We start from the raw sequence: 27,358 nt of genomic DNA, 5'->3' as shown, positions 1-27,358 counted from the left end.
TGCTAACTTTGTGCTCTGGAAGAATGGAGTATTACTACTGCCCGCGGCTGTTGAAGTTCTTGCAATATTTGTGGGTAAGTGCACTTAGGGGTTGGATGTTTTTAACTGGTTTAAAAAATCCTGAGATAGTTCATATGTAGAAATGGCGTTGCCTTGCACCTTCTTCCTGATCTTTCTGATTTTAACATTTATGTGGTGTGAGAGGCTATTTTGTCTAATGCTTGTGTAAATGAGGGGACTGCAGACTGCTTAAACGTGCCTCAGAAAACACTTAATACTTGGAATTTCATTCTTGTTTATGTCTAAGTTGTAGTTCGTGGACTGTCCGTTTGAGACATCCTTCCCCATTTGTTTAGAAGTGATCCTTGGGCTCTGGAGATGGCTGCTTCCAAAGGCTTTCCTTCCCCTGCTGCCTGCCGGTTAAGTGAAACGGCTAGTGCTAATGCCTCCAGAATGGTGTATCTTTGCAATTCCTCACTTATTTTTAATTTGACTCTCTTGGTAGGTTTCCCTTTCTCAGTGTGCACTTCCTCTTCAAACAACTCTCAGGCTCCGTGTCAATGAAAAGCTCTTTGGTACGCTGCTTTCACCGCTAGCCTGCCAGCTGTGCAGGGTTCCTGCTGCACGGCGGCTTCTGTTCGTCAAACAGCCTCACGTTTGGAAGAGATACATTTCTGTTCATAAAGGCTTAAAAAATTAAAGTAGTTAGGTCCGATGTAGTATGTTTTAATTTCTTCTGTACTAATCAAATATCAGTATTCGGTTGTTTGTGGTATCGTCTGCATTGCATTCGGCTGTAAATTGAGCGTGTAGCACACTCTGACATTTAAACCTTTTTAATGCTAGCTGTTTGCTGGCTCATTGTGAAACTGTAGCACAGAGCCAGTTCCTCTCTCTTAGCGTTTAATTCTGCAAACCTTGCCGTGTATGCACTTTGATCGGTAGCGAGATTGCCTGCGCTAAGTTCTTTGTGGCTGGGAGAGAGATTAGTGCTTGAGCTGGGCACTCATATCTATTTCCATGTGAGACCGTACTACTGTAAAACATGGAACTCCTTGGACACTTCCTGATTACTTTTTTAAATTCAATTAGCTTGATTTTTAGGATGGAAGCTCACTTTTATATGTGCATCTTGGCCTGGTACACCTTGCTTCGGTAGTTCTGTCAGCCAGTGGACGTTCCTCGTGGTTTGCCAGCGTGAGGAGTCTGAAAGGTCTCTGAATGCTTTTGCCATCACATGTCTGGTAATTTTCCATGCGGTCAGGGAATGAAAACCTTCTAGATGGGTCCAGGAGATCACCAGGAAGCATCTTGTTACTGTGCGGTACTCGTGTGTGACAGGACAGGTTGGTTACGTTCTCTGTGTGGGGCGATGCACGCTCTCGTGGAGGCCCTCAAGTCTTCCCTTGGCATTTTAGTTAGCGCACGCTCTCCTGCTATAGAGCAAGAACCTATTGGAGGACAATTATGATATTCATAAAATATTAAAACACAAACAAAAAATACAAAAAACATGTTTTAGGGAAAAGCACTGCAGTCACTTTCTTATGTTGGTGTCACAGCTGGAGGCTGCTCAGGAGATATTTATCAGTTCTTTCTAATCAGGAGTAACTGGAGATATTGGGGTTAGTTGTCAAGCTTTGTGTTATTTAATCTGTCGTAGGGAGCTAAAATACTTTATTCATTAGTTAGACGTGCCTGAAGAAGCTGTAACTTAATTAAAAATATTATAATGAAAATCCATTTCCGTGGTTAATGTTTCAAGTTATTGATAACTCCATCTCCTCAGCCGTGTATTTGTTTGACTCCTACGCAGCGGTGCCGTTGTTAGACCCACTCAGTACCAGCTAATTACTTGCTGTTGCCTCTTCTTACCTTTAAAGAGGATATTGTTGTGATGTGTAGGAAAGTTTTAGAAGAAACATCTTTGCAGTGTTTTTTGAGCACAAGGGTGTTTGTGGTCAGCCGAGTAAGGAGGAAATGATTGGTGACCACGAAGTCTGCTGTGCTCAGGGTGCGGAGCGAGAGCTCTGCATTTCTGAAAAGTAGTCTTTGTGTCCAGGGCAAAAGGCTTTGTTCAGTAGCTCTCTGTACAGTAATTCAATCTTGAGCTTGCTTTTCAATTAGACTTGTAATAATCAGGAGAAAAGTAAGCTTATCAAGCCTGGATCATTGCAGTGTTAATGAGGCGTGCTGCAGGACGGTGAAGTACCGCAGCTGTTGGTTGGTGTCCTTACTCGTGATCCATGACGTTGAAACGGGGATTGCTGAAAAGCAGGTTCCTGGGGAAGAGTGAGCGTTGGATCTTTGGTGACAACAGATGGACCTGCAGAAGTTTCTGAGAACTGTTGCTGCAACTGTACCAGCTAGCTAAAAATACATACGTGAAAGGAAAGCGAAGTGGTGAGGGAGCCTTGCAGATGGCTACAAAAGGCTTTTATGAATCCTTAGCATGGTGGTTCAAGAATCCAGAAGTTCCTGGCCGGTGACATAAGAGCCTGGTTTTGGTCAAATGAGCTGATGCCTCTTGGAAAGGGGGAAGAGCAGGGCTCTGACTCACCAAACCCTGTGGTGGTCTCTAGACCAGCTGAGGTTCAGAGACCGAGTCATAGCTCTCGGTATTCACCACATCATCATTTCCTTCCCTGCTCTGTCGTGTACGTTCCTCCTAGCTCTGATCTGCTCATCATCTTTAATTGGTTGATTATTGTAATTATGCATTCAAGTGCCAGTCATTCAGTGACCTGTGCTATTATATTTGAGCGTCTTCCAGGGTACATTGGGTATCCACCATCCCTTTTACAGCTGGCAAGGAGCTTTGCTGCAGCTGATACGAGACATCTTTAGGTCTGGCTTGCACAAGAAATCCTTTAAGAGCTGCTCAGCGGTCTGCCAGCTGCTCGCATCGGTCAGGCCTGCCAGTGCATCAGGTATGCAGCCACAGCGGCGAGGCTTCCTGTGCCTTCGTAATGCCTTTGGTCCAGGAACCGACGTTTTTGGGTTGCTTGCGGGCCCAGCCACTAGTGAGTGCTCCCAGTGGCTTCTGTTCCTGTCTGTAACCATCTCAGAGTTCTGAGCAATTCTTGCTCTGCCCCAGGGTTTTTTTTTGTGGGCTGTTGCAATGTCATGATGCAATCTCTTTTTAATGTATCTGAGGCTGCTGTAGGAGCACACTGATAAACAATTTATCAGTTACAAGGAGCACTGGGGAATATAAGCCAGGTCGGCGTGCAGAGGCCAGACTTCTTGCGGTGGGGACAGATCTGAAAAGAGATAAAGCTCTGGATCTGCTCCAGAGTGGGTGGCGACGGACAAGAATCGGAGCCCTGGCTGACAGTGAGCAGACGCTGCTGTGCTTGCAGGGGGAGCAGGGTCACTGTCGGGATGCGAGCCGTGTTAGATGCGATTTTAGTGCCCTGGGCAGGAGCCAGCTGTGACTTTGTCTGCTTCTGCTGAGCCACCCACAGAACATCCCGGATGGTCAGACGGCCAGTGAGGGCCCTTCAGAGGGCTCCTGGGCCTGCAGCTGCACAGCCGGGGTGCCTGAGGTGATTGGAAACCCAAATCCTGGGGCTCAGCGGCGAGCCACATGGGTGCCAGTCGAGCCAGATGAAACGGGTAACGTCAGCAAGATGAGAGCAGCTACCAGAGGGAGCACTGTGGTCCCTCGGGAGAGCTGGATGTTGCTCTTCTGGATGCCCCCAGCCCACGCAGGAGATGGTTACCTCCTAAAATGGGTACTTCATTAGCGTCTGCTGAGGGTGACAGGAAAATCATGTAGGGCAGGAGAGTGGCTGAAGATGCTGAGAGCATGAAAACACAGTAGGTATGGTGTAAGTGTGCCCATGACTGTGCTTTTAACAAAATGAAGTTTGCTTTTGTTCCCAAAACCCTGCTGGAGACCAGTGTTCGTTCTTCCACTTTTTTTTTTTTTAAGGAGTGGGATGGGGCTATCTCAAATATGTTTATTGTACATTTATCCACTTTTTTTTCCGTTAGTTAAGTGGTGTTTGATTTTAACTTTTCCAGTTAAACTTTAAAAATATCCTAGCCACATGGTCAAAATGCGGGTTAGAAGGGCGCTGGGTTTCTTTCTGCTCAACGTCTTTTGATTCCATGTTTCTAACCCAGAACAATTTTTTAGCTCAGATCACTGAGATGAAATCCTTGTGGCACCGGAGAATCTCTGCTAAGTCTCATTGCTCTGCCACACGTGTGCTGCTGCGGCGCTGGGCTGAGGCGGAGGTGGCCGAGGTCGGGCCTTTTGGTACGGCCGGTGGGAGCGAGGTTACGGGACGTGCTCGTGTTGTTCCTGAGGAGTTTGCTTCTCAGTCTGGCACCTGTCTGTCTGAGTGGTGAACACGTCCCGAAAGCATTCAAAGGAAGATGGCATGTTTAAAATAGAACGTTACGCTGCAGCGCTGTGACGGCTGAAAGAGACCTCATTCTTTATTGCCAGCCATTAAACAGTAATTATAAAATTGAGAGGAGATAGGGTTATTGCAGCAAGGAACCAGACTCTGAGTTTGTTTTGACAGAGTATCAGTTGCTGCCTTTTAAAAACTGCTTTGATTCCTCTTCATCAGATGATCTCAAAGGAGGCGGCGAGTCGTTGAGAAGCGTGCTGCCACTGCGTGTCACTGCAGCGGCGCGGCGATGGCAGAAGGCTGCGAGCATCGGTCTGAGCTCCACGTGCCGGCTGCCCTGGGCTGCCCTTGGTGGCTTCTGCCTGGGGATTCCCTGGGGAGGAAGCTCGCTGCCTTTCCTTCTGATAACCAGGTGGTTGCATTTCGGGTATGCCTCTTTGCAGAGGTACAAACCCCTCCCAGCCGGGTGGTGGCCGAGGTGTGCCTGCTGTGCTGATGCCGGCAGCAAATCGGGCATCTAAGAGCCAGCGAAGCACTGCTGGAGGGGAAAAGCTGTTTAGATAGCCATTCTCCTAATTCCTGAATGTTGTCGTAGGAGAGGAATCCTGACTTCTGAGTCACTGCTGTGAGCACGCAGAGCAAGCCGAGCTGGCCAGGGCAGCCCGTTCCCCCCAGGAACGCGAGGGAGAGCTGTTGTGCACGCCGCTGCACGCACAGCGTCCCCGGCAGCCTGTTGCAATTAGGAATGGGATTAAGTTTAATTTACCATGAAAATGCTTTTACGAAATAATGCGTTCTAGGTTAACGTGCCGCAATAAGGATTGCGTTTGGAAAGATGCAGCCACTTGTAAACCTGGTGATTTGTTTGGAAAGGACCCTGCTGCTGTGGGCTCGGAGCAGCCGGGGCTGAGGTCCTGCCTGCACCTGCCCCTCAGCGTGTCGGGCACCCAAAGTAGTGAGCACGCTTCTGATACAGGGCTGAAGGGGGCTGCTAAACGGCATCGACACACACAGACCAGAGGTAACCTCACTGCCTCTCTACTAATATTTTGATATAAAGTTGTTTTGACTCAGTTCCTGCTTTCCCATGCTGTTGTCCGTGCCATTACCGCTGGGCGACAGCCAAGTTCCCACTATTGTTTCTGTTCTTTCAGCAGTTGGGACTTGTTAATACAGCCCGTGCGTGTTTACTGTACTGAAAGGAAACGGCATTTCAGAGAGCAGCTTGAGCACGGAGAAAGTAGTTCTTTGTAGCAGGCTTTCCTCCAGATATGAGGGGACTTTGTACTGTAGTGCAAGGCTTCTCTTAAAAATTAACTTAAGGTAAATCTTAAACATGAATAAAGCTTGCAAAAATGTAGTATTTGGTTTAGTGATTCATGGCTGGGGCTGGTAAATACACGCAGTGCTCTGGAGGCAGTATAGGTTATTTGCTATCCACATATTTGGCAAGTTCTGATTGCTGGAGTTGCAGATTGCGGATGTCAGATGAGGCTGGATCTAATTCCAGATTTGTTTCACAATTCAACGGCACTCCACAGGTCAGGGCAGGAAACGCAGCAGATCTGGTTGCAAACGCAGGAGGGATTGCAGCAAACCAGCCCCTTAAACTCCAAGGAGCCCCAGGCCTAGCGGGGACAATGCCCTTCGTCTAAAAAACGTGCGTGAAGGCCCTGCCTGTAGCAATGGACAGATGAGGAGTTTGACGCAACCTTTTGCAACCAGGGGGTTGTTTTAATGCCCTGCCAGTGCTGGGGCTTAGGAGGAGCCTGGTGGTGGCTGGGGTAAGAGCAGTCCTGCCTTGGCCATGTCCTGGGGACATGGAGGTGGCACTGAGCACGTCTGGGCCATGGGGAAGGGGAGGCAGGGAGAGCGTGGAGCAGGAAATAATGGAAGTGTGTGCACTCAGGGAGCTTGTTACACAGCAGCGGCTTGTAACTGCTATTGCTTTTTTCATTAAAAGTGGCACGTTGCAAGGTAAAATGGATGAAGGACATGCTGTACGAACTTACTCTTAATGTTTGCTCTACTTGCTGTGATCTAGAAGCGGTTGATGTAAATGAAAGACGCGTGGAGTTGTGTTCTACAGGGCGAAAGCAGAAAGAACAGCGAGGTGTGCGGCACTTCCAGCTGTGCGGAGGGAAGGTGGCTCAGGCACTTGTTAGGCAGGCGTGGGATTATGCCAAGAACAGCTGCAGTGATTTCAGATGCAGTTTTACTTTCCAGCTTCTTGTTCCTGCTCTTTGACGAAGGTAATGCCTTGCATGTAAGAGTGCTTTTCCCTTAGAATGTGTTCTGAATTCGCAAAGTCACATTTATACCTTCAATAGCTGGAGATTACCTGAGCACATTCTGTGAGGAAGAAAATAATACCAAATTTCTCTAGCCAGGAAGTAATAAAAAGTTCCATATTTTATCTTTTTGAAAGGATGATGGAAATGCATCACTTAAGAAATGATAAGCCTGGCATTAACTGACTTTAAAGAGCAGTATGCTTTGAGACACATCTAACTTTTCCGAGAACATACTGTTCTCTTTATAGCATGCGGTCTGTCTTCCTGAAATTGGCCCTTGTGTGTTGAATTGCCTGTGTTTCCTGACCCCCCGAAGCAAACCTTACTTCAGGTGTGGCATTGCCAAGGAGCACAAGAATGTCCTGGTAGGTTTGAGAAGATGCCTTCCAAGCGCTCAGTCTGCTTCATCACTGCACTGTGAGTGGGACAAACCCTGCTTCCCCAAAAGCTCAGCCACGCACAAGGGAAGAGCTGCTCCTGCAGAAGGGGCTCCTGTAGCTGTGGGTGGGAACACTGCATCCTGAACAGCCAGAAAGACACAACACCGGCTGAGCCATGCAGGCTGCGTTTAGCTGGCTGGCAAAATCGTAAGGAGGTGGAACGAGAGCGGTGAGTCTGGCATTGTCCCTCACGCAGGGCTCTGATGCCCTTGCAGATGATGTTGGTGAGGAGGGAGTTGAACAACTGCTGGAACACAGGGCTGAACTGACAGTGAGACTTCTTACAGGGGAAGAAAAGGAGATGCTCTGAGCGTCGCTTCATTTTGGCCCTTTCTTGTTTGCACATACATTTGATCAGCTCTGATGGGAGCAAGAAGCTTCCCACAACCCCCTTGTATTCCCAGATGTCATTTCAAGCAGTAACAGCCTGACCCTACGCTTGGTTTTTCCTCATCACCTTCTGTGCCCTATGAGACAGCTTTCTTGTCTATTATTTGTATGGTTCTTGTCTATTATTTGTATGGTAATACTTATAAACATTTTTTTTTCTTAATAGTAGATTTTTTTTTTTATTGGTGAAAATGGGGAAAAAATCCTATTTATCCTTCTTTTGCTTGACTTGTTCCTTTGACGTAAGTAAATGTAAAGAAAATGTTTTAAGTACTTTCCAGAATAGTTGTGCTGTAGGAGTTTCCTGTTTCTCCTTTGTTTTTTTCAGATTTTCCTCCTCAGCTGAGATAGAAGGGAAGTGCTGAATGATTATGTACATGAGCTTTCAAACATCATAGTATATTTTTAGCTCATTCCCTAAGCTTTAACATTGATATCTTTGTTTTACACTGAAACAATTCAAGGTACAAAGGCTGTTCAGGATGTTTAGCTGGGCCTTTCTTAAGTTCAAGAGAAACAAAGCTTGGGGGACAAAAAGAATTAACATTTTCAGAAGAGCTGTTTTAGCATTCTTATTGTTGCATTTTAAACTTAAATTGCTTAAAAGCTTACATTAAAAGTTATTCTCACAATTATCTTGTTTACATATTTTTAAGGATTGAATAATTATATACTACTGATAGAAGTGCACAGAATTTTTTTAGAGAGAAATGGGTACCCGACTTTCTGCTTTGATTACAAATAAAATGTGAACCTGCAGTTTTTTCCCTTATCCCATCAAAGATGACCATGGTAGTAAGACTGCCTTGTCAGAGTAATTAACCATCCTGTTGCAGTCTAAACTTAGCACAGATAGCAGTAAGGTGTAAAAGGCATGTAATTAGCCTAATGCTCCTGTTTCTTCCTTATTTCATCTAATTGCAATTTATTAGATTCTTTTATGTACAGACATAGTGTATTTAAAGGAGAATAGATTAATCGGTTCACACCTTTGTTAAATGAAGGCAAAACGTACAGGAATAAGTGCATGTTACAGCAATAATCTTATACATTATTTTGTGAGGTAAAAACAAGTGTTTGTATTGTCATGAAAATTATTAATGTTACTAATGTTTTTCTTTTATCACGAGTAGTTCTGTAAGGAAAATAACAAATGCAAATTTAAATATTTTTCTTATCTGGATTTTCTAGTACTGATTAAGTCGGAGGAAAGAGCAGCTTTCAAATGCATTTGGAACCTTGTAAGATTTACTTTGTGCCTTTGCCTTCCCCTGTTCTCTCCCCTTCTGTTAGCATTTTTGGATTGGAGTTCATGAGAAGTGTAAGTATCGTACCTGAATGTGACTCCTCCTAAATGAGGACATAAGGTACAGAGTTTTATCTTACTGAGCTGATAGTGCTCTGATTTTGTTATGATGTTCACGAGTGTTGCATGTGCTTCACAGAAACAGTAAGATGAACCTTCCCTCATCAACTCGTGATTGAAACAATGGATTGCAGTTGCATGGGATCCTGAAATGCAGTAGGAAGGGCGGTGGTCGCAGAGAGGGGAACGTGGACGAGAGCTTACAAAGGCAGGCAGCGCGTGCTGACAGCTCAGGACCGTGTGCTCCTATGGGGCAGATTAAATGTATCCCGTATCTGGCCTTCTTTAGCAAACATCGCAAAACATTCCCCAGAGGTATAAAGCTTCATTTCGTATGTGCTAATGTGCTTTATGCCTGAGAGGACAAAGATGTTTCATCAACATTTCTAATCTTTGACTTTTTGGAACTGTGTGGTTGTCTAATCTGTGTTTCAAATTCATTGATCAGACCGAATCATTCTGTTTTTAAAAGACTGAAGAAAGGTGTGCAGCGTGGGTCTGCCACCATGCCGTTCTGCTGTGGGGCAGCCGATGAGATCACGGCCAGTATTTGTCCTCAAGTGCCGTGTTCTGTGCGGGCACCTGTGCTAAGGAATGTGATGTCTTCAACAGAACACAAATTAGCTTCAGGACAAACTTTGCTAAGGAGCTAATTTGGCTGAGTGATGACTATAGAGGCCTGGTGCCCTGTTACAGATCAGATGAGACATTTCCAAGGCCAGTTGCAAAGCTGGTGTTCTGTTACACAGGCCTCTTTGCAGTTGTGATGCATGAGTATCAGGCAGTCTGGATGAACATTGAAGTATTTGTCTGTAAAACCACTAGCACTGAATTCCAAACTGTGGTTGTCTACCCACAGCTGAAATGCATTCTATGAGAAATTAGTGCCACTCTGAGGTTATTATTGCCTCTGTTTAAAATAAAGATTACGAAAATACCCATGGACTGCATTGATGAGATGTTTTATGAAGTACTTCAGCACCTTTCTTTAAAAGTCTCCTGTATTAATGGGTGCTTGTGTAAGCTTTCCATGCATTGACCCAGAACCTGTTGCTGCTGCTGTCTCCCCCTGCCCACCAGTTTGTAGGGCCTCCGTGGGCTCCTCAGCTAAACAAATGTAAGAAAGAACAGGCTGGAAATGGATTTTCTGTCTCTTGTTGTTGTCTATGTGTATGAGGGGATGGCTTTAATGTCAAGTTCAAATGCAGGCTGTCTTAAATCCTGAATAAGCATTAACTAATACTGTACATGTGAACTTAAATTGCTCAATTTCAGAAGGAAATGAAAGTAAGAGTAGAAAACAAATATTTAGGGTAAATATTAATGAAATACCTGATGTTTCAGCTTACGCAAGAGATTTCACTGTTTGTAGACCCTGTACAAAGTCCTTGTGCTAAAACATATGCTTCATTCAACATTTCGTTTTTTGTACTTGACCAGAGACTGCTTGTGGTTATCGTGGCATGGTCCCTCTTTGAGCATAACAGTTGGCAAAATAGGGAGTACTGAGGCAAAAATAAGGAGCATATCAGAAAAAGTTGTTTTGTAGTGCCTGAGGAACCCAAGCAGAAATTGAGCCTGGAGCCACGCAGCTAGGCTCAGCACAGTGCTGTGTCCCTATCTAGCCCATAATGTAAAACACAACAGGTGAAATTAAGCTCTCTCGCTAATGAAGCCAAATGACTCGGTGTGCAGTGTGAGGCCAGAAGAGCCGTACCAGCACAGGCGTTGCTCCTTGGCGGTTTCTGAAGAGTGACTGTAACAGAGATGGACAGCCAAACAGACCCCAGGTGGAGCTGGAGCTGTCCTGAGCTCTGCAAGTACTTGATCACATTATTTGTTAATGAAAAATACTTGAGAACAGCACGAATGATCAGTAATGCTACCAAGTGTTCTGGCGGGTTGTGAGGGAGGTGAGCATCAGGAGAACAGCTTCCTGACTGAGGAACGAGAGGAAAGTGGAGACTTCCCCAGTCAGGGTCACCCCTTCGGCAGGGTCAGGCCTTGTGCTGGGTGGGCTCCCCAGCCCCGAGCAGGCTGGTGCTGACCGGAGGGTGGTGGTGGGTGGCACATGGCGGGGCCGCGCTGCCATGGCCTCTCGCGGTGTGCTGTGTGTGGGCCTGCTTTTAGCTTGTCCTTCCAGTCCCGTAGAGCCGCTAGCATAATTGCATGTATGTGAGAACCAGGAAAGCTCCAGCAGGGCTGAAAGAAGCTTGTGGAAAGTATAATTTAGCGGTAGAATTTTGTTTTCTGCTGAACGAGGGGAAAAACAGGGGTTGTTATGTCTTTGTGCAGGAACGTATTTTTGAGTTGTAGGTGGAATAGATGTTAATAATGAAAGCACCCAGCGATGTCTGAATAACGAGGTCCCATTCACTACTGCGGTAATTAGTCACGCAGCGCTGGGAGCAGCGGGCGCGCGCGGGGCCTGCTCCTGGAGCTGCAGGCCCGTGGCAGACCCGGGGCGGCCGCAGCGCGAGGCGGCGGCCGGTGGCGTCCGGGGAGGAGATCTGCTGCCGCCGTGCTCGCTGCGGAACAAACCTTACTCAGCCAGAAACACTGCTGCCGGCCTGAAGCGGTTGGGCGACAGTTAGGGAACATCTGCACGGCTCTGAGCGACGTTCTGTAGGCTGATGTTTATAGGGAGATGTGTGGATTCGCCAGAGAAGAAGTAAATAGAGCCTGTGTGTTACCCACATGCTGTTATTTAATTAAAGTCTACTCGCCAGCTTTTGCCAGCTGGGAAGTTGGTGAGGAGTGCTGCAGAGTGTCGTGTTCTGGGGAGCCTTGGAGAAGAAAAGAGAACAAATTAGCGGGCCCTGGGCAGGGTGGGCCTGCTTGGTCTGTGGTGTGAGCCCCCACGTGCAGGAGGTCTTCGTGTCAGCCTGCTAATAGTCGTTAATCTGCTGTGAAACAGATTTATGTCTTAAAATTATTTTTTAGTGGTGGCATGTACCTCTCGCACGGCTGAAATCTCACTTTGATTAGGAAAGCCCCCGGACGTGATTTGCTGCTCAGTTTCCTACAGCTTTTGAGAAGCCTACCTTTAGGCTTCTCAAGTGCTCTTTAGTTTTGGGTGGGTGATGTGATGGAGTCCTCTGAGGTTTTGGTGGGTTATTTTGTGAGATAATCTTTCCAGTTTTAGCGGGGCCCATTGAGAGGTGTTTTTCAGGATGTGTTTCTTCCACGTAATTGCTATGTAGATGCATTTTAGTAAAGTATCACTCCTGAAACAAAACCCAAATAACTTGCATGTGGCAGTCCATCTTTTCATACCTCACTTATTTTTAGATGGGTTGTCTAAGGAAACTAAGTTTGACTTTGCCTGTCAGCCTCCCCGCAGCTTCTGACCTCGGCTGGTTTTGGTGCAGGGCTCAGCAGGAGACAGCGCCGTCAGTTACTGCAGTTCAGCTGGAGGGTCAGGAGATCTGGAACCACTGGAATCCGATGGTGAAAGCTCATCTTGCTATCTCCTGAAGCTCTTTGCCAAGATGTTAATCGAAATGTAAAGCTAAGCAATAATGTAGCTGCTGCGTATACTTGGATATCTGGCAGTATGTTCACGTGGTAGCCAGAAGATATTAAATTTAGTATTGTGCACAGACTCAAGTCAGCAGTTCTGCACACGTCTAAGGATGTAAATGGTGAAGTGGACATAACACCTCTTTTCAAGAGAGGGCTGGAAAACAAAAGTGAAATACGTTCTCTTCTGAAATTCTCAGATCCTTCAAGTCGCACACCCATTCAGGGTGTTCTTGCAGCAGGCTGTAAGAAAGCTGCCTGTGGATGTTGGGCTGAACCTGGCCGTGCATCTCTGCAGCCGGGGATGGTGTTGTGCCAGGGGGCTGCTGAAACCCCACGCCTGAGCCCATCCTCGGGGTGAAGGGGCTGCTGACAAACTCGTACAGGAGCTACTTCCAGCTCTCCCATAGCTATTTTAGATGGTTTCAGGCTCCGATTCCATTGCCCCCTGAAATAGCAAACTGCCTCGTGAAGAATCCCTGCACTGCAGCACACACAGAGCTGTGCTTGCACATGCATGGATGTTTGAAATATAAGGCTTAGATTAAACAGCGTAGAAATGTGTAGTAAGTATTAAATTTCAGCCTTGGATGCAGGGTCTCCATCACTGGTGAAGCATTACTCTTAACCGAGTCAGAATATTTTTTTAAACGTTTGTTAATTTAAAAAAATAATTAAGGAAAGCCATGTTCTTGGGATATCTGATCAAAGACACCTCTTTCCATAAAACAGCTCAGTCGCTCTTTAAAAGGAAGAGCTGTGTAAGGAAAAACAGGTTTTTCTCTATTGGTTGGATTCCCTTTCAACACTGAGGGTTTTTATTAGACTGCTAATTTGAGAATGTTCAAAACAAATGTGTTCAGAAATGAAGAGCAGGGTATGGAATGCTATGTGTTGTCACTGAAGTTTTCCTCGGAGATAGGTTCCGGGTTGATCGGGTTGAACTTGAAGAAAAAAAAAAAAAAAAACTTAAAAGGGAAGAAACCCCCATGCACTTCTGTGCATGTTTCCAGATAGCACCTCAGATAAAGTGAAACCTTACACGAGCACCATTTCGTGAAGTGTTGTCTAGAAACTCTTCATTCCAATAGATCTCCTCCTGAAAATCTCCGAGGGGGTGGGATGATGCAATGCCCAGTGACTTGGGATTGCAAGTTAAGCAACCAAGAAAAGCCCTGAATACACAGGAAAGCAGGCGGCTCTCAGCATGCCTTTCGCACCCCCAACACCTGTGTCCCCCCCTTTCCCTTTTGCACTGGACACGGGTGCTTCTTGCTTTAAGCCTCAGGTTTTCTTTCTGCTTTCCTCCCCCTGGGCTGCTCCCAGAAATCTCTGGCTGGGGAGCTGCGGGGTCGTGCCCCTGCGGCATGGGGTGCTCGGGGGGGGGGGGGGTGCAGGGAGCGGGGCAGGGCCCCCCCCGCTGCGTTGGGCGTGGGAGCGCGTGGGGCTCCAACCTCGCCGCCCCTTGGGGTAATCATTGACTTGCGCCGCTCTCGCTCGCTAACTTCAGCGCCTGGCTCCAGTTTGCGTCACCGGGAGGCTGTACGTGGCCGCTCCCTGCGGCCGCCACCCGGACACGACCCGCTCCGCCGAGCCGCAGGTGAGGATCGGGCCCGGCCTCCCGCGAGCCCCCAGCACCCCGGGGATGGATCCCGGGGATCCGGGCAGCTCCTGCCCGTGTGACAGCGGGCAGATGCTGGTCCCTCGGTCTCCATGGCAACGCTGCCTGCGCTAGGGTAGAGCCCAGCCCAGATCCTTCCTCCGGCGCTGCGCCTGTGTCACCTCGCTCATTGTTCCCTCCACGGAGCGGAGGCGAGGAGGGAGCCGAGCGCGGAGGCCACCCGCGGCACCGCTCTCCGCCCGGCCGCCCCTCGCCCAGCGGGCGCTCGGTGAGGCCGTGCCGGCAGCCCTGGCATCCAGCATCGCCTCGGCGGCGTGCCTCCGGATCGCGTGGCACGGCTTCCATCGGCGTGGGGAAAGCCTCCGTGCCGGCCGCTCGTTGAGCATCGCCAGCAGAGCCGCTGTCCTCCCAAAGGGCCCTCGGCAGCCCGCGGGTCGGGGCTGGACACGGGCTGCCTCCCCAGACCCTGGTCTGCACCGCGAGGGAGAACCGGGTGAGATGGCTCCGAGGGCCGGCCGCTGCTGATGCCTTCCCCGGAGCCTTTCGGGGAGAAAAATAACTTGGGTCCGTCGTTGAGGAGAGCCGGCCGTTCTGCTGCTCGATGGATTGTGTAGATGCATCAGAACTTTGTTTGATGGACTGCTACCTGCAAAGCCGCCGAGCCAGGAGAATACGATTTTTTTTATCCTGCTGATATTTACAGAAAATCAAAAACTTGGCTTGAAAAGGGAGTTGCTTTTCCGGATCTGAAATGAGAAAGTAAGAGACTAATTCTGTGCTTGTAAATGGACGGATTTCAAGTGACTGCTAGGATTTAAGCCTAGATTTCTCTTTAACATGGCTGAACTAAAGATATTTTGATAGAACTCTGGAAATCTGATTTTAAGTAGGAAAAGTGTTTTTTTTTTTCCTACTTGACAAAACCTGATCTGCAGCTTCACGTATCTTAAATACAGAAATGTGCTGGTAGGGTAGTGCTATTTGCATTAGCTGGAAATATTTTTAAGTGGAATCTCTTGCAAAATAAAATCAGGGCCGTTAAGGAGAACGTATTTTACAGTAACTGCTACTGAATATTGATTCCTCATTGCTGCTGGAAAAATGGATTACCTTGGAGACAAACTGTCAGTGGCACAAACTCACATGACCCAGTGGATGGGTACAGTGCGGAGATCTTTACAGGAAGCACTAAATTTAGTCACTACTGCAGTTGCTCATGAGCGGACTAGCGGGGAAGGTGGAAGCAGGACTCCCTTCAAGCGAACCTCCTCCTTCAGGCACTTCGCGTCCCGCAGCAGAGAGTCCTTCCGAAGGTTTTCCGTGCGGAGCCAGCAGAGGTTTTCCTCTCTGAGGAAGAGGCAGACGAGTTCAGAGCCGCCTGACCTTGTAAGCTATACGCCTTCTTGAGCCTCTGGAGGTAGATAATGTGATGCTGAAGCCCTGGCTTCGTGGCAGCATTTTGTCTAGTACCAACCCCCCTATCTTGTCTGCTTTTCCTCTTGAAATATCCCCCCCAAACACTTCCAGGTAGCGATGTCTGTCTGCTCCCAGCTGCTTTCTCCCTGTAGCACAAACAGAAAGCTCCCCTGTCGGGGAACACAACTCACCAGGGCTTGGGGAATGGGGAAACGCTTTGTTGATCTTTTTTTTTCAAGCAGCGCAGGAAGGTCGGACAAATATTTGTCTAAAATGAGAAAGTTCGTCTGAAAGTGCACTCGTGTCAGTCATTGCAAAACGCTACGGGTCAGCGTGACTTTGACTGTACCTCAGGATTTGTAATTGCTCAGGAGAAAATGCCTGAAGTTGTATTTGCAAGGAGAGTTGAGCGCTGTCACTCTGCAGTCAGCAGTAACTGACGGGTATTTTCATTTTCTGTTGAGAAAGAGGCATTTTTCTTAGCATAATTGCTACTTTGTTCTGAAGCAGGAGCTACGAGACCCACGTGAAAGAGGCAAAAAAATATATATACAGGGCATACATACACGGAAAGTTCTGGTGTGAGCTCATGGAGGCTTGCCTTGAACCATGCACTGAACAAGGCTGCATTCCTTGGGCAGGTGTGGCGTTTGTGGACGGGCTGTTTCCAGTATTATTTTTATCAGCTACGGTCTACAGCATTTCTGGCCTAGCTTTCTGTTAATCTCCTCTTTGGCTGCACTGCAAAAGAAAATATAGTCAAGTGAGCACAAAAGAATGAGGAGGAAAATATTTGGTAACCATTGTTACGCTGCTAGCATGGTGATTTTTTTTAAGGTTGATACTTCAGATTTCTTAGAATTGTCTGAATTAAAAAAAAAAAAACCTCTTTAGAAAAGAGAAATCAATGGGACTAAAAAAATGGGAATTGGAAGCTGCAGAGGGCATCTGTACTACTTTCTCTGCGCTTTGCGCTGCTTACAGAGCAGAAAATCTCGAGACGTAGGGTGACCTTTTCGGGTAATTCACTGGTGACAGCAGTGGAGCTGCCATTCCTGGTTCAGCAGTAATTTTGCACCGCCTTAGCTTTGTGCACGAACTTAGTTTAACTTGTGCCCAACTCCTGTGCTCAAGTTTCAGGTTACTCCGCTCTTGTGCAAGCGCGTAGCTCGTGCCATTGCGATCCTGCACAGAACAACTTGTGGCCGCAGACCTTGAACTGCTATTATTCCCTCTGGCTGGAGCAGGGTCACGGTTGTGCTTAGCCCTTGGAGCGCCTGACATTTTCTACAAAACCCCACCAACGCTGGGGTTCGTACAAAGCAACACCCCATCACACGGGGACCTGCTTACTGGCTTGAAGGCAGCACAGCAGCTGTGCGGTGCCGCTGCTCCAGCGGTGCGAGTCTCCAGCACAGCGCCCTGGGGTTACTGCCCACGGCCCGGCCGCTGCCCTGCCGCGGTCACCGCACACTGCAGACGGGGCTGCCGCTGCAGCCAGCTCAAACAGCACGACTAGTCATAGCTGCCAGTGCCTTGCTCTGGAGTTTGGAGGTAGAGGAGGTGTGAGAGTGTCTGTAAACGTAGCTGTCCGTTTGTCCTTCTTTCTTTCAGCGTTGGTGGGCTTCCAGATGAAGCACCTATGGAAATAACAGACGGCAGTTTGTGCGGCCCTCCTGTCACTGCTCCAGATATGTCCTGAACGAACTGCGTGCCTTAAAGCAGTCACCCACTTGTTTGGGTGTCTGTAACTTAAATGCTTAGGCTCCAAACCACCTTGTCTCAGGCGCCGTTCCACACTCAGGCTGCCATCCTGCCTTGGCAGCCGCTCTGCTGGCGAGGGGCTGGTGCTGTGCATGCTGGCTGCTGGAGCCTGAGCTGGGAGAGGAGGTGGGGGTGCTGTAATTCCCCCAACGCAGGGGAACGGGCAGGTCGGTGCCTTGTGATACATCATAACATACCTCAGCTGGTAGCTCCTGCAAGCTGGGAAGCTAGGAAAGGGCTCGTGGGTAAATCACTGCAATGTTTCTGGGCTTTACGAGAGGTTTTTGTGCACTACAGGGAAGTTTCAGGATTGGAGTGGAAGGGATTTGATGTAATTAGTTATTTCCTTGCTGGAGGTCATAAAAGTGAAAATCTGGCTGCAAGAGAGAGGAAATAATTTTATTCTCCAACACTTCGTTTCAACAGCCCAAGGATTGCATACTCATGTTGTTATTCTGCTCATACCTTGTCACATTTTCCTACTGGATGTCTGGCGACGCTCGGTGCTTCTCTGCAGCTCGGCACACAGCAGGTTCTGCAGCAGAGGAAGGAAGGCTGGGCAGATAAGCGTTACGTACAGCGAAGTCCTCTAGCTTTTGGGTGAGAACCAGACCTTGTACGCAGAACATCAGGAGTGTAGTGTGTGCCTTAAAAAAAAAGGGGGGGGGGAGAATAAAAGAGCTTTTATAAATTTGAATCCATGTGCCTTAAATCACACCTAGGTAAATAAATGTCTGACACTGCCATCCATTTTTGAATCTAGAGAAAATGCAGCCAGGCTTTTAGGAACTGTGTAAAAGCTAGGACAATCAAAGGATGGAGCCTGAGAGCTATTACACCAATTTCTCTTGTGGTTCTCAAGCCAACAGCTGAGCAGTCACAGTGTAATGTATACAAATCTATTAACCACAAGCAGAAGCGCAGGGATAATTTTTATTTAAAATAGCTTCCTTGGTGTACTCAGTGCAGGCTGTTTGGGAAAAGATTTTTAAATAATTTTCCCTGTACTCCTATCAATTTGTTCACTGGAACTGGATATTCTATTTGCCCTGGTTTCATTCATAGCAGAAACCCCTGAACATGCTTTTTTTTTCCTCCCTCTCATCACTCGCTGCTTCCCAGCAGGCTTTTCCTTCCCTTTCGCCTTGTGGTAGCCTGTTCATGTGGCCGTGTCTCCACAGCCAGTAATCTGTTAGTTTTGTTTCCACTGAAACCAAACTGGGCTTAGATCACTTCCTTTAAATAGCTGTTATATGGTGTCCTCGTATTTAATTTGAGGAAAAAAGGTGTCACCACTGCCTGAAGAAGCTCCTTGGCTGCTGCATCCACGATGGGCTGGGCGCTGCCGCTGCGTCACACACATCGGCCGTGCTCACGTAATGCCACGGGAGGTGCATCGTTATTCTGGTGGGCTAACGTCGCTTCTGGGGGCTGCACCTGAGCCTGCAGAACTTGCCACCCTACTGCGAAACCTTTTAAAACTGATTTTTCTCCTAGGTGCTTTTACTGAGGCTTTTTCCCATTTTTTTTTTTTCCTTTTATTTTGTCACCGGCTGTGTCTTTGCTGTAACAGGAGCAGGGGTGCTGCTGTTGAACAGTGCTTTAATTCAGTTTTAATCATGGTCATACCAGTCACGCTCCTGTTGTAGGTCTGGCACCTTGTTTCATGTCCAGCACCATTAGTTCTAGATCTCTAATGTTGTTGGCATCGTATAAATGTTGCCATCCTTTGTCTGCCTCACACAAAAAGCGTGGTTCCTCACCTATCCCTGCTGCTGCCATAGCAGAATTATGGCACTTTGTTCCTTGGTAAGAGGCTGAACTCCTCAGATGGCTCACGAGAATAAAAAGCTCCTGGGTGTTTCACATTCTCAGATGTGTTTGAGGTTCTCTGGGAGAAGATTTTGAGCCAGAACAGAAAGTAAATTCTGTGGTTGCTTGTGCTGCGAGCACTCGCTGTGCTGGAGGCGTGTGTCTGTTACCGGAGGCGTTCTGGGGTGTGCTAAAATAGCAGCCGGGTGCGTGTGGCTGCTCTCTGCTTTCTGCTGGCCTGGGCAGTTGACAAAACCAGGTCTGTTCGTTCAGGCTGGATCAGGCGGCATCCCGGGGACTTTGCTTGGTTTCGGTTTCGCTGTAGTTCCAACAGATGGAAGTTGTGCGTTGTGTGGTGCGCATCAGCGTGCTGGGACTGCCCTCAGTCCTTCAGAGGTTTCCTGCACCCCGCAGCCCTTCCAGGAGCATCCATCCACACTTCGAAGGCTTGGAGCTCCCATCTCCGTTTTAGTCCTCCCAGATGTTTCTTTCTAGGCTGGTTTGGCCAATGCAAGCGTGTGCCATCAGCTCGTTTCTTGGGATGCTGGTGGAGCACCACGCCTTCGTCTGGGTAGGGCCCTGCTGGCGCTGCAGGGAGCCCCATGCCAGGGGGACCAGGCTGAGCATCGGGCACCCGCTCACCTGCGCCTCTCCTCGGCTCCAGCTTGGCTTGTGGAGGAGCCTTCGTCTGCGTTAGCAGCTGGATTTTACCCAGGGTCTGTCTGCAAAGGTGTGTCCTTCACGGGGAGCGTCCTTCAGCAAAAGGCATGAATGCACGCTGGCGTTTTGTTCTGGCTTGCTACAGACCCTACGACGAATAGCTGCCGAAGGATTTTGCACTAATGCTCACTGGGAGCACGAGGAATTGCTCCCCAAAACACTTTATGCATTGTCAATTTACCTCTACGTTTCCAGAGAGCTGTTAGGGCAGTGAGAAGAGGGTTTGTAGAAAGAACGCTTCTAAAAAGGAGTTGTTTGTCTTGTTGGGGGTGGGGGGAGGAGTGAGCTGTTTGGTTTAATTAACGAAGATACAAGGGCCAGCGCTGAAAGTTCATGCTGCTTCACGTTAATAACTTCTCTTTGGTTCAACAGGCCATGAGCAGAGCTGGCAGTGCAAATCTGGGCCATAAAGCCGTGGGGATGGGGGTGTAGCAGACTGCCTTTGTTCCCTAGTTATTTTGACAGGAATAATCACTTCAGTGGCTTTGCTCTATGAATTTCCTCAGGCTTGCTGCAAGCAGCTGATTTTTACAATGTTTTGGGAGTAGAAAAGACAAATAAGTTTGGAGCTGGTCATTCTGTGCGCATTCACCTTGCTTTCTCATTTTTAAAGCTCTCAGTGATAGGCAGTTAGCTTTCAGAGGGAAATAAATTCCTTAACAAAAACCTCACTGAATGCAGCTCTCAACTCGGACAATGCATTTTTAGTGAATTTTGTGACTTTGCTATTGTTTCATGAAATGTTTCTTGTTTCAGGGACCAGGGGTGTGTGTGTGCGCACGTGTATTTTGACTGCACCCTTCCAAAACATCTCCAAAGTGCTTTGGAATTGTCGTTTAAACAAGCAATGCGCAATTTCCAGAGTCTGCTTGTTTGGTATTCATTTGGTGTCAAGAAATCCTATAGTTTTCTGTGCATCTTAGGATCTAGACTTTCAACTAAACAGCCCATTTCCCAGGAATGTTTGTTTGAGGTTTAACCTGTGTCTTGCGTGGAAAAATGTTAACTGTGCAGAAGAGCTGTGAAAGAAAATATTTCAAGTAGGAGGTGTTGATTTCAAGCACGCAGCTTTTCAAAAAAAGCAAATATATTCACTTCCTACCATAAGAGTATAAAATTGTCTTGTTCTGGCTTGTGTCTCTTGCAGTGCTGAAGACGAGGGAGCCTATTCAGCTCTCACTGCCAACTTTTATTAATCTGATGAGAGTTGCATATGGCCTCTGGGCGTGAGTAAGTTCCTGCATCCCTGAGCAGCGCAGCGCTGCTCTGCTCAGAATGGCTGGTGCTCAGCCTGGGGTGTCTGTGGCTCTGATCCTGCTGGATTGGGTTTCTGCGTAAGGCCGAAAAGAAAACTTCATATGGTCACATGTGAAATTAAAGGTGTTCCCAACTAGTTCCTCTGGGCTGCTTTAGTGTTTGTTTTTTTTCCTCTTCTGAGAGGAAGCACCGTACTGCTCCACGCACCCCTAGCAGGGTGTATATTTAGAGTTTGGTTCTTGTCTGCTTCTTGCACATCGAGTCAGCCTCTGCTCTATCTTCAGCCTCGCGCTGAAACCACGCGATGGGGGCGTGGTGAGGGTTCGCAGCAAGTCCCAGCCGCGCTGCGATGGGGGTGCAGAACGTGGCAGGCTCTGAAAGGTCTTTGAAATCCTCCACGGAGCGAGCAGGTTGGCTGAGCCGCGTTTGGCCACGTTCTCTGTTGTGACCGGAGTCGACTTCGGGTCTCCTTGGTGCCGTCGCCTTTCAAGTCACAAACCTGTCAGCACTGTGCGAGCCCGTCGGGAGGCAGGCAGGGGCAGGAGGAGCAGGCTCCGGCTCCAGGTGCTCGTGCACCCCTGGAGCAGCAGCAGGAGCCATGTGGCACCCACGTGTCCTGCCCAGCCCCGACACCCAGGAAGGGACAGGGGCAATGGCGAGGAGGCAGAGGACGTGTCCGGTGCAGTAACGTAAAGACCTCGAGGCTGTGATATTGATTCATCCCGTTACTTCTGTCACCGCTCCTAGACCTGCTCTCCAGGTCTCCCTCGCTTTGAGGGGATCTTGAGCGCAGCAGGGTGTCTGATGGTGCTGGGGAGGCCGTCCTCGCCTGGGTGGAGCCTGCGCTGGAGGTCCTTTAACTTCGCTCGTCGGTGAGGTCAGAAGGAGAGGGCACGGTTCCTGGAACCGCTATCAGCCGCTGCAGGACGTGGGGTGGGTGGGGTGGGAGGCAGCAGCGCGCTGGGTGCTGCCCTGCAGCGGCTGCTCCCTGCAGAAGCTGAGTTCAGCCCCGAGCTGGTAAATCCTCCGCCTGGCTGCCAGGAAGCCCTGGAGCGTTGGTCTTGAGCCATGACTTACTCCTTGTGGGCAGCACTAATTCGCCGGATAGTAAGTACGCATGGGAACGACGGGGTGCTGCTTCCACGGAGGCTGGCTTTACTGCTCCGCTGTTGGGGCTTAGATGCTTAGAGAGGAAAAACACACATTGCAAAATACCGTGTACTTTCTAAGGCCCACCTGGTGCTTTTTTAAAATATACGGCATTATATTCTTGATGTTTCTGTTAATTTCATTAGGGATCCAAAATATATAGTTTACCTCTTAGTGATAAGCCTTGGAATCATTAAAATAGCTGTGTAACAATGCAGGTCAGAAAGGACCTCTGGAGGTCATCTAGCCCACCATCCTGTTCAAAGCAGGGTCAACTGTGAAATAATAGAATAAAATCTTCATAGAATAAGGTACAATTGGCACCTTCCTTGCATGTTACTGGGGAACAATTGGGGTAGTTTCCTGGATTTGTTGGGACTTGTAAACTATCCTTGAGTGCAGTGACACACCTAGAGGGTGGGGGGGTTCTGAATATGGGCAACTTGACCACACTTCTGTCTCTTTTAATAATAATAATAAAAAGATAACTATATTTACATCTATATGTAGATCTATGTATTAGCTTTTCAGAAAAGTGGCAAAAAAATCTCTTTGAATGTGGTGTTAATAAGGCAGATGGTCAGAACTTCATCCCTTTGTGCAGTTACCTCTTCGTGTTCCTTCTGCGCCAGTAGATCTCAACCTCTCATTTTTGCACTTCAAGCTGTGGGGTGTCATTTTGGCTGTCTGATGTCGCAGTCTGTTTTGCAAACAAAGATTATATTGGAAACTGTCTGTGCAGATTCTGACTCGTGAGATCTCTCAACTGGTATTCCTCCTGTGCCAGGTCTTTATTTCACATCGGTGTGAAAAGAGTGCTTCACATCAATGCGTGCGTTCATTCTTAGTGACGGATCATTTCTGCACTGGTAGGAGCAATATTGTGTGTGCATCATTTTCAGGAATGGGAAGTTACAGGAATAATCAATCCTGGAGTATTGCCAGGAGCAGCTTAATTCCAAAGGGAGTAAGTGCTGAAAGAACCGTAACCATAATGTCTCGTGTTAGAAGCAGGAGGGCTAGATGGGAATTGGGTGCACTGCTCTGCTGTTTCATTTCGTGTGAAAATTAAGTTGATTTCATCCTGGCTACTATTGTAAGAATTATGAAGTTAAAGATCAAATCTCGGAGAATTACTGCATTACTGGATGCGGAGTAGTATTTATTTGACTGGGGACACATTTTCTTGCATGCCTTCTGTGACTATAAATAAGATGGTTCTTAATTTGGGTTTATCTCGTGTGCCAAGAAGAGAGCAGACCCCATTTTTTAATTCTGAAATGCCTTTTCCTTTTGAACCGTCTGTTTTTACTGTATCCCACATTCTGGTTATCAGGGAATGGCTGTGTCTGGCCTAGCTCCACGTGTTGGACACCTTGTCTTTCAAGCTTGGCCTTTTCTTCCAAGGGATAGATGAGGAAAGAGAACGGGCCCCAGATATTTGCAGAAGTTTGAGTTAGTAATGGATAATTCTCTCTTACAGAAAAAAAATAAAATAAAATCCATGTTCAGAGCAGATCTGTGAAGGGCAACAAAAGCCAAACGTGTCAATTCTCCATCTCTCAGGATCTCCATTTTTGTGCAGCTTATGCATTAAACAAAACATATTTTAATCTGTCCAAAGAAGTGATCTTTAATATCAGGATTTAGGCTAGGGAGCAGAGGGAAGCAGGAATTGCTCGTGTTTAGGGGACGTACTGGAAGTATTTCTTCCTTTTTCCCCCCGTGCTCGGGGCAGAGCCAGCCTTAGGGCACAGAACGCCTACGGTACCATGGTCTGGGGTGGAGTGGCCTTGTGGCAGACCTGGAAAACGTCAGCGGTGCATTCAGCCAGGGCTGCATTATTTTCCCCAGACTGTCGTGTTTTAAAGCCTTCGGTTTGTAATTGCAGTTTGTTCTTCATTCATGCTCTTTGTCAGCAACACCAAGCTGTTCCAACCAAAATGTTAATGCCAGCAAATGTATCTGTATAATCTGATGGTGAGATGCTTGTGTCTAAAAGCATTTCAGCTACAAAACAATACAGTGCTTATGTACAGTTCTCAGAGGTGTGTGCAGTTGTGACTGGCATTAAAAAAAAGATAGCAGCTATTAAGTATGCAGAGAGCATGGATGCTGAAAGAGGGTCAAGCAGTGAAAATCAGCGACAACCAACGAAACCCCTCTACTGTTTTTAATAAAGTAAACTTGTAGTTACTGAGCTGAGGCCTGAGCAGGGATCTGTAGGCTTCCTGGAATGTTTATTTTTTCTAGTTCCTTGTTTGGCCCAATAGAAAGTTAGCTCTGCAAATCCTGCCCCATTTGTCCTCCCGTGGCCGTAACGATGCTTTTACTGGAAGGCAGTCAACTTCTTGGAATCACTGCTTGCTAAGGTAGGTGTCGTCAGGCAGTGATGCTTCCAGACATCATCAGGGGCTACGTGGGACAAAGAGTCATAAAAGAGCACCGTAAACCATTAAATCACGTTTTAACCCCTGCCCTGGAATGGGGCCGCAGGGAGGGACGGATGACCCTGTTCTGAAAGAGGCGCCTTCCTCCAGGAGCCTGGGAGTTGGAGCATCTAACTCCTTACACTTGGATTTCTCAGTTTGTTTTACCAAATTCAGACTCTCAGTTCTACAGAAGTAGTAAAATACATGTAAGGGCAGGTGAAACGCTACCACAAACTGAGGAACATGCGCCGGGTTTGTTGGCAGTGTAAAATTTATTAAGAATTATTGAAACTTCAGAAGAGCGATACATTTGTGTCTGCGTTTCTTTCCTGTTGCTGCTGGAATGGCATCATTATCTTGGTCGTGCAGATTTTCTGCTTACAACCATCATTTTCTTGATAACACTTCATTTTACAAACAATGTGCCCCAAGCGCAGTACTGGTAGCTGTTTTTCTGCTGCTCCCGTTCCTGTTTCTGACCTTTTTAGATCATGTTTTTAGTTGGAAACGATGAAATTGCCAGCAATGCGGTGTATGCTGTGCATAGGGACAATGCGCTTTAGCGGTGGTATGTGGGAAATCTGCTCTCCCTGTCCAAAAGGCTGCCGTGCTCGCCTCTGTTGGCTCGTCTGCAGTTTGTGGCCATGAGTGTTGCTCGGGGCTGTCGGGCAGGGCTCTGTCGGGCAGCGCCCTGTGCAGCTGCTTGTGCTGCCACCGAGGCTGCAGGCACAGCTCGTACTGTACACGCAGCTGCTGTGCAGAAAGTGGCAGAAATTGATCAATTGTCTGCATACATTAATTACAAGAATCAGGTATCACGTAAAGTGAGATTAGGATTAAAAAGATTTCATAACAAGCACCCAGTTGAAAAAAGCTGAGCTAGTCTGGAAGTAGGAAGGAGAGGGAATAACAACTGGCTCTCGCTAGAGCCTTCCTAGAAGTGAATTTGCCAAACGGTGACGTGGCCACGAAGTGACAGCAGCAAGCTGAGCCCAGGAGTGTTGGCTGAGCCCCTGGTGCAAGGCGTGAAGCTACAGAGCACGTGTGGGAAGCAGAACACGTGCCCCAGCCAAGTACGAAGAAATGCCCGCGGCTTCCAAGAAGTACAGGGCGATTTCCCGGACCCCTGAGCTGGCTGCAAGGGAAGTGGATGCCTCGCTCAGGACTGAGGGCTTGGACCCAGAATGGACTGAACAATACAAGAACTGAGCTTATACCTGGGCATGCATGTGTGTGGAGACGTCGGACTCGATGAACCTTGGGGTCCCTTCCAACTAGGATGCTCTATGATTCCGTGGACATGTGAAGGTTAATGATTCCTTCCAGGGAGTTACGAGGCTGTGGGAACATCTGAAAGGCAAAAAGCAAGAAGCCCGTTCCGTGGAACTCACAGAATTTACTTGGGTCTTACAAACTGAACATTTGACTTTGTGTAGTAACAGTGTGGTGGAATAAATAGCAGAGCCTTTTACTGTTTTATTTCACTTGGCATTAGACAACTTGGTCAATAGCAAAGAGCAAGATAAAAGTAGGGAATGGCAACGGCTGGTGGTATGGCTGGGGAAATAGTTTGTTAGAATTGGAGTAGCCAGCATGGGTGTTGGTAGTTACCCTGAATCATCACTATTTTATAACGTTAAAGCGGCATTCTTCAGGTTAATAAGGACACAAGAAAAGATGCAGTTTCTTTCCCAGAACCTTTCAGTATTAAGGAATTCTACTTCATTGAATGCTCTCATCGCTTCATGTGTGTTGCCCGAGGCTTGCTTTCTCGGTGCTGGCTGGCTGCGTGTGGCGAGAGCCTTCCTCTTGGTGCCCTTTTCTACCATCAGGCTGTTGATTCGTGGGGAGGTACCGGTGGAGGGCAGGTACCGGTGCTCAGCACCCGCCGGTCAGAGCGTGCTGCTGGCTGAGCTCCTCTTGCCACGCTGAGAGCAGGGCACGCAGCGGCTCGGGGCCTGGACGTGCTCGCGCAGTGCCCGGTGCTGGCTCCGTGCCCGCTGCCTGCGTCAGCCCCGGCGTGGGCGCCGTGCTGCTGCGGGGGGGCTCCGCTCTGAGCCTGTGCCGCCCCTTCTGCGGTGTCTGTGACGAGCCTGGTGATGATCGAGACTCCAAATATAAAGGCGCCGAGCTCTGCCAGTCTGCTCGACATAAATGTGCACGACGCCTAGAAATAGCGGGGCTGGATTGTGAAAGAGAGCAAAGGGAATTGCTGAATTTTAGGCTCGGCACCTGTAGGAGAAGTGATAGCCCACAGCGTTGCAGAAATGTCCTTGGATGTGCTAAGAGATGCCGCCACTCTTCTTTTTGAATGGTCATGCTGCTCTTGTTTGGAGAAGCAGACGTGGATGCCATCAGCTGAAGTCGATGTCTTGGTAGTTTCCACAGCACGTTCTGCTGGCTGTTGGTTTTTTGTTGTTTGTTTTGTCCTCTAAGGAGAGAGAAAGCCTGGTACAGGTAGAAAGCAAAGTAATTGTTGCTTACAAAGACCTCATCTGACAGCCGTTGATATGGCACTGAAGGCTGTGTCTGTGTTCAGCAATGCAAAGGAACCACTGTGTTTAATTATCTGCACGATGTATGATTTCAGTAACTAACTTCGGTGCTTAACGCAATCCAACTGCAAGAGAAAAGTGCAGCAGTGTTACGTTCTGGAGCAAAGGAACATTGGTCTGCTGCAAATCTAGGGTGCCAACAGCCGACCCATTTCTCTCCCCTGGAAGGGAAGGGCCCTTAGATGCACTGATTCCCTTTTTATTTCATAGTTCTGCTACCCTCGTAAAATAATTACTTGAGACATGAAAGGTC

General features: G+C 47.9%; 1 protein-coding gene across 1 annotated transcript in view; it reads left to right on the top strand.

The window, feature by feature from the left end:
• KIAA1671 (KIAA1671 ortholog) overlaps positions 1 to 27,358 on the top strand; it is a 52,581-nt gene that overhangs the window by 13,102 nt on the left and 12,121 nt on the right. The gene's annotated exons all lie outside the window — the stretch shown is intronic.

The sequence above is a fragment of the Oxyura jamaicensis genome, chromosome 15 (assembly GCF_011077185.1).
Source record: "Oxyura jamaicensis isolate SHBP4307 breed ruddy duck chromosome 15, BPBGC_Ojam_1.0, whole genome shotgun sequence".
In the NCBI taxonomy this organism is placed as follows: Eukaryota; Metazoa; Chordata; class Aves; order Anseriformes; family Anatidae; genus Oxyura; species Oxyura jamaicensis.
Note: the sequence above shows the minus strand (reverse complement) of the source record. Positions and strands in the feature narration are given on the sequence as shown.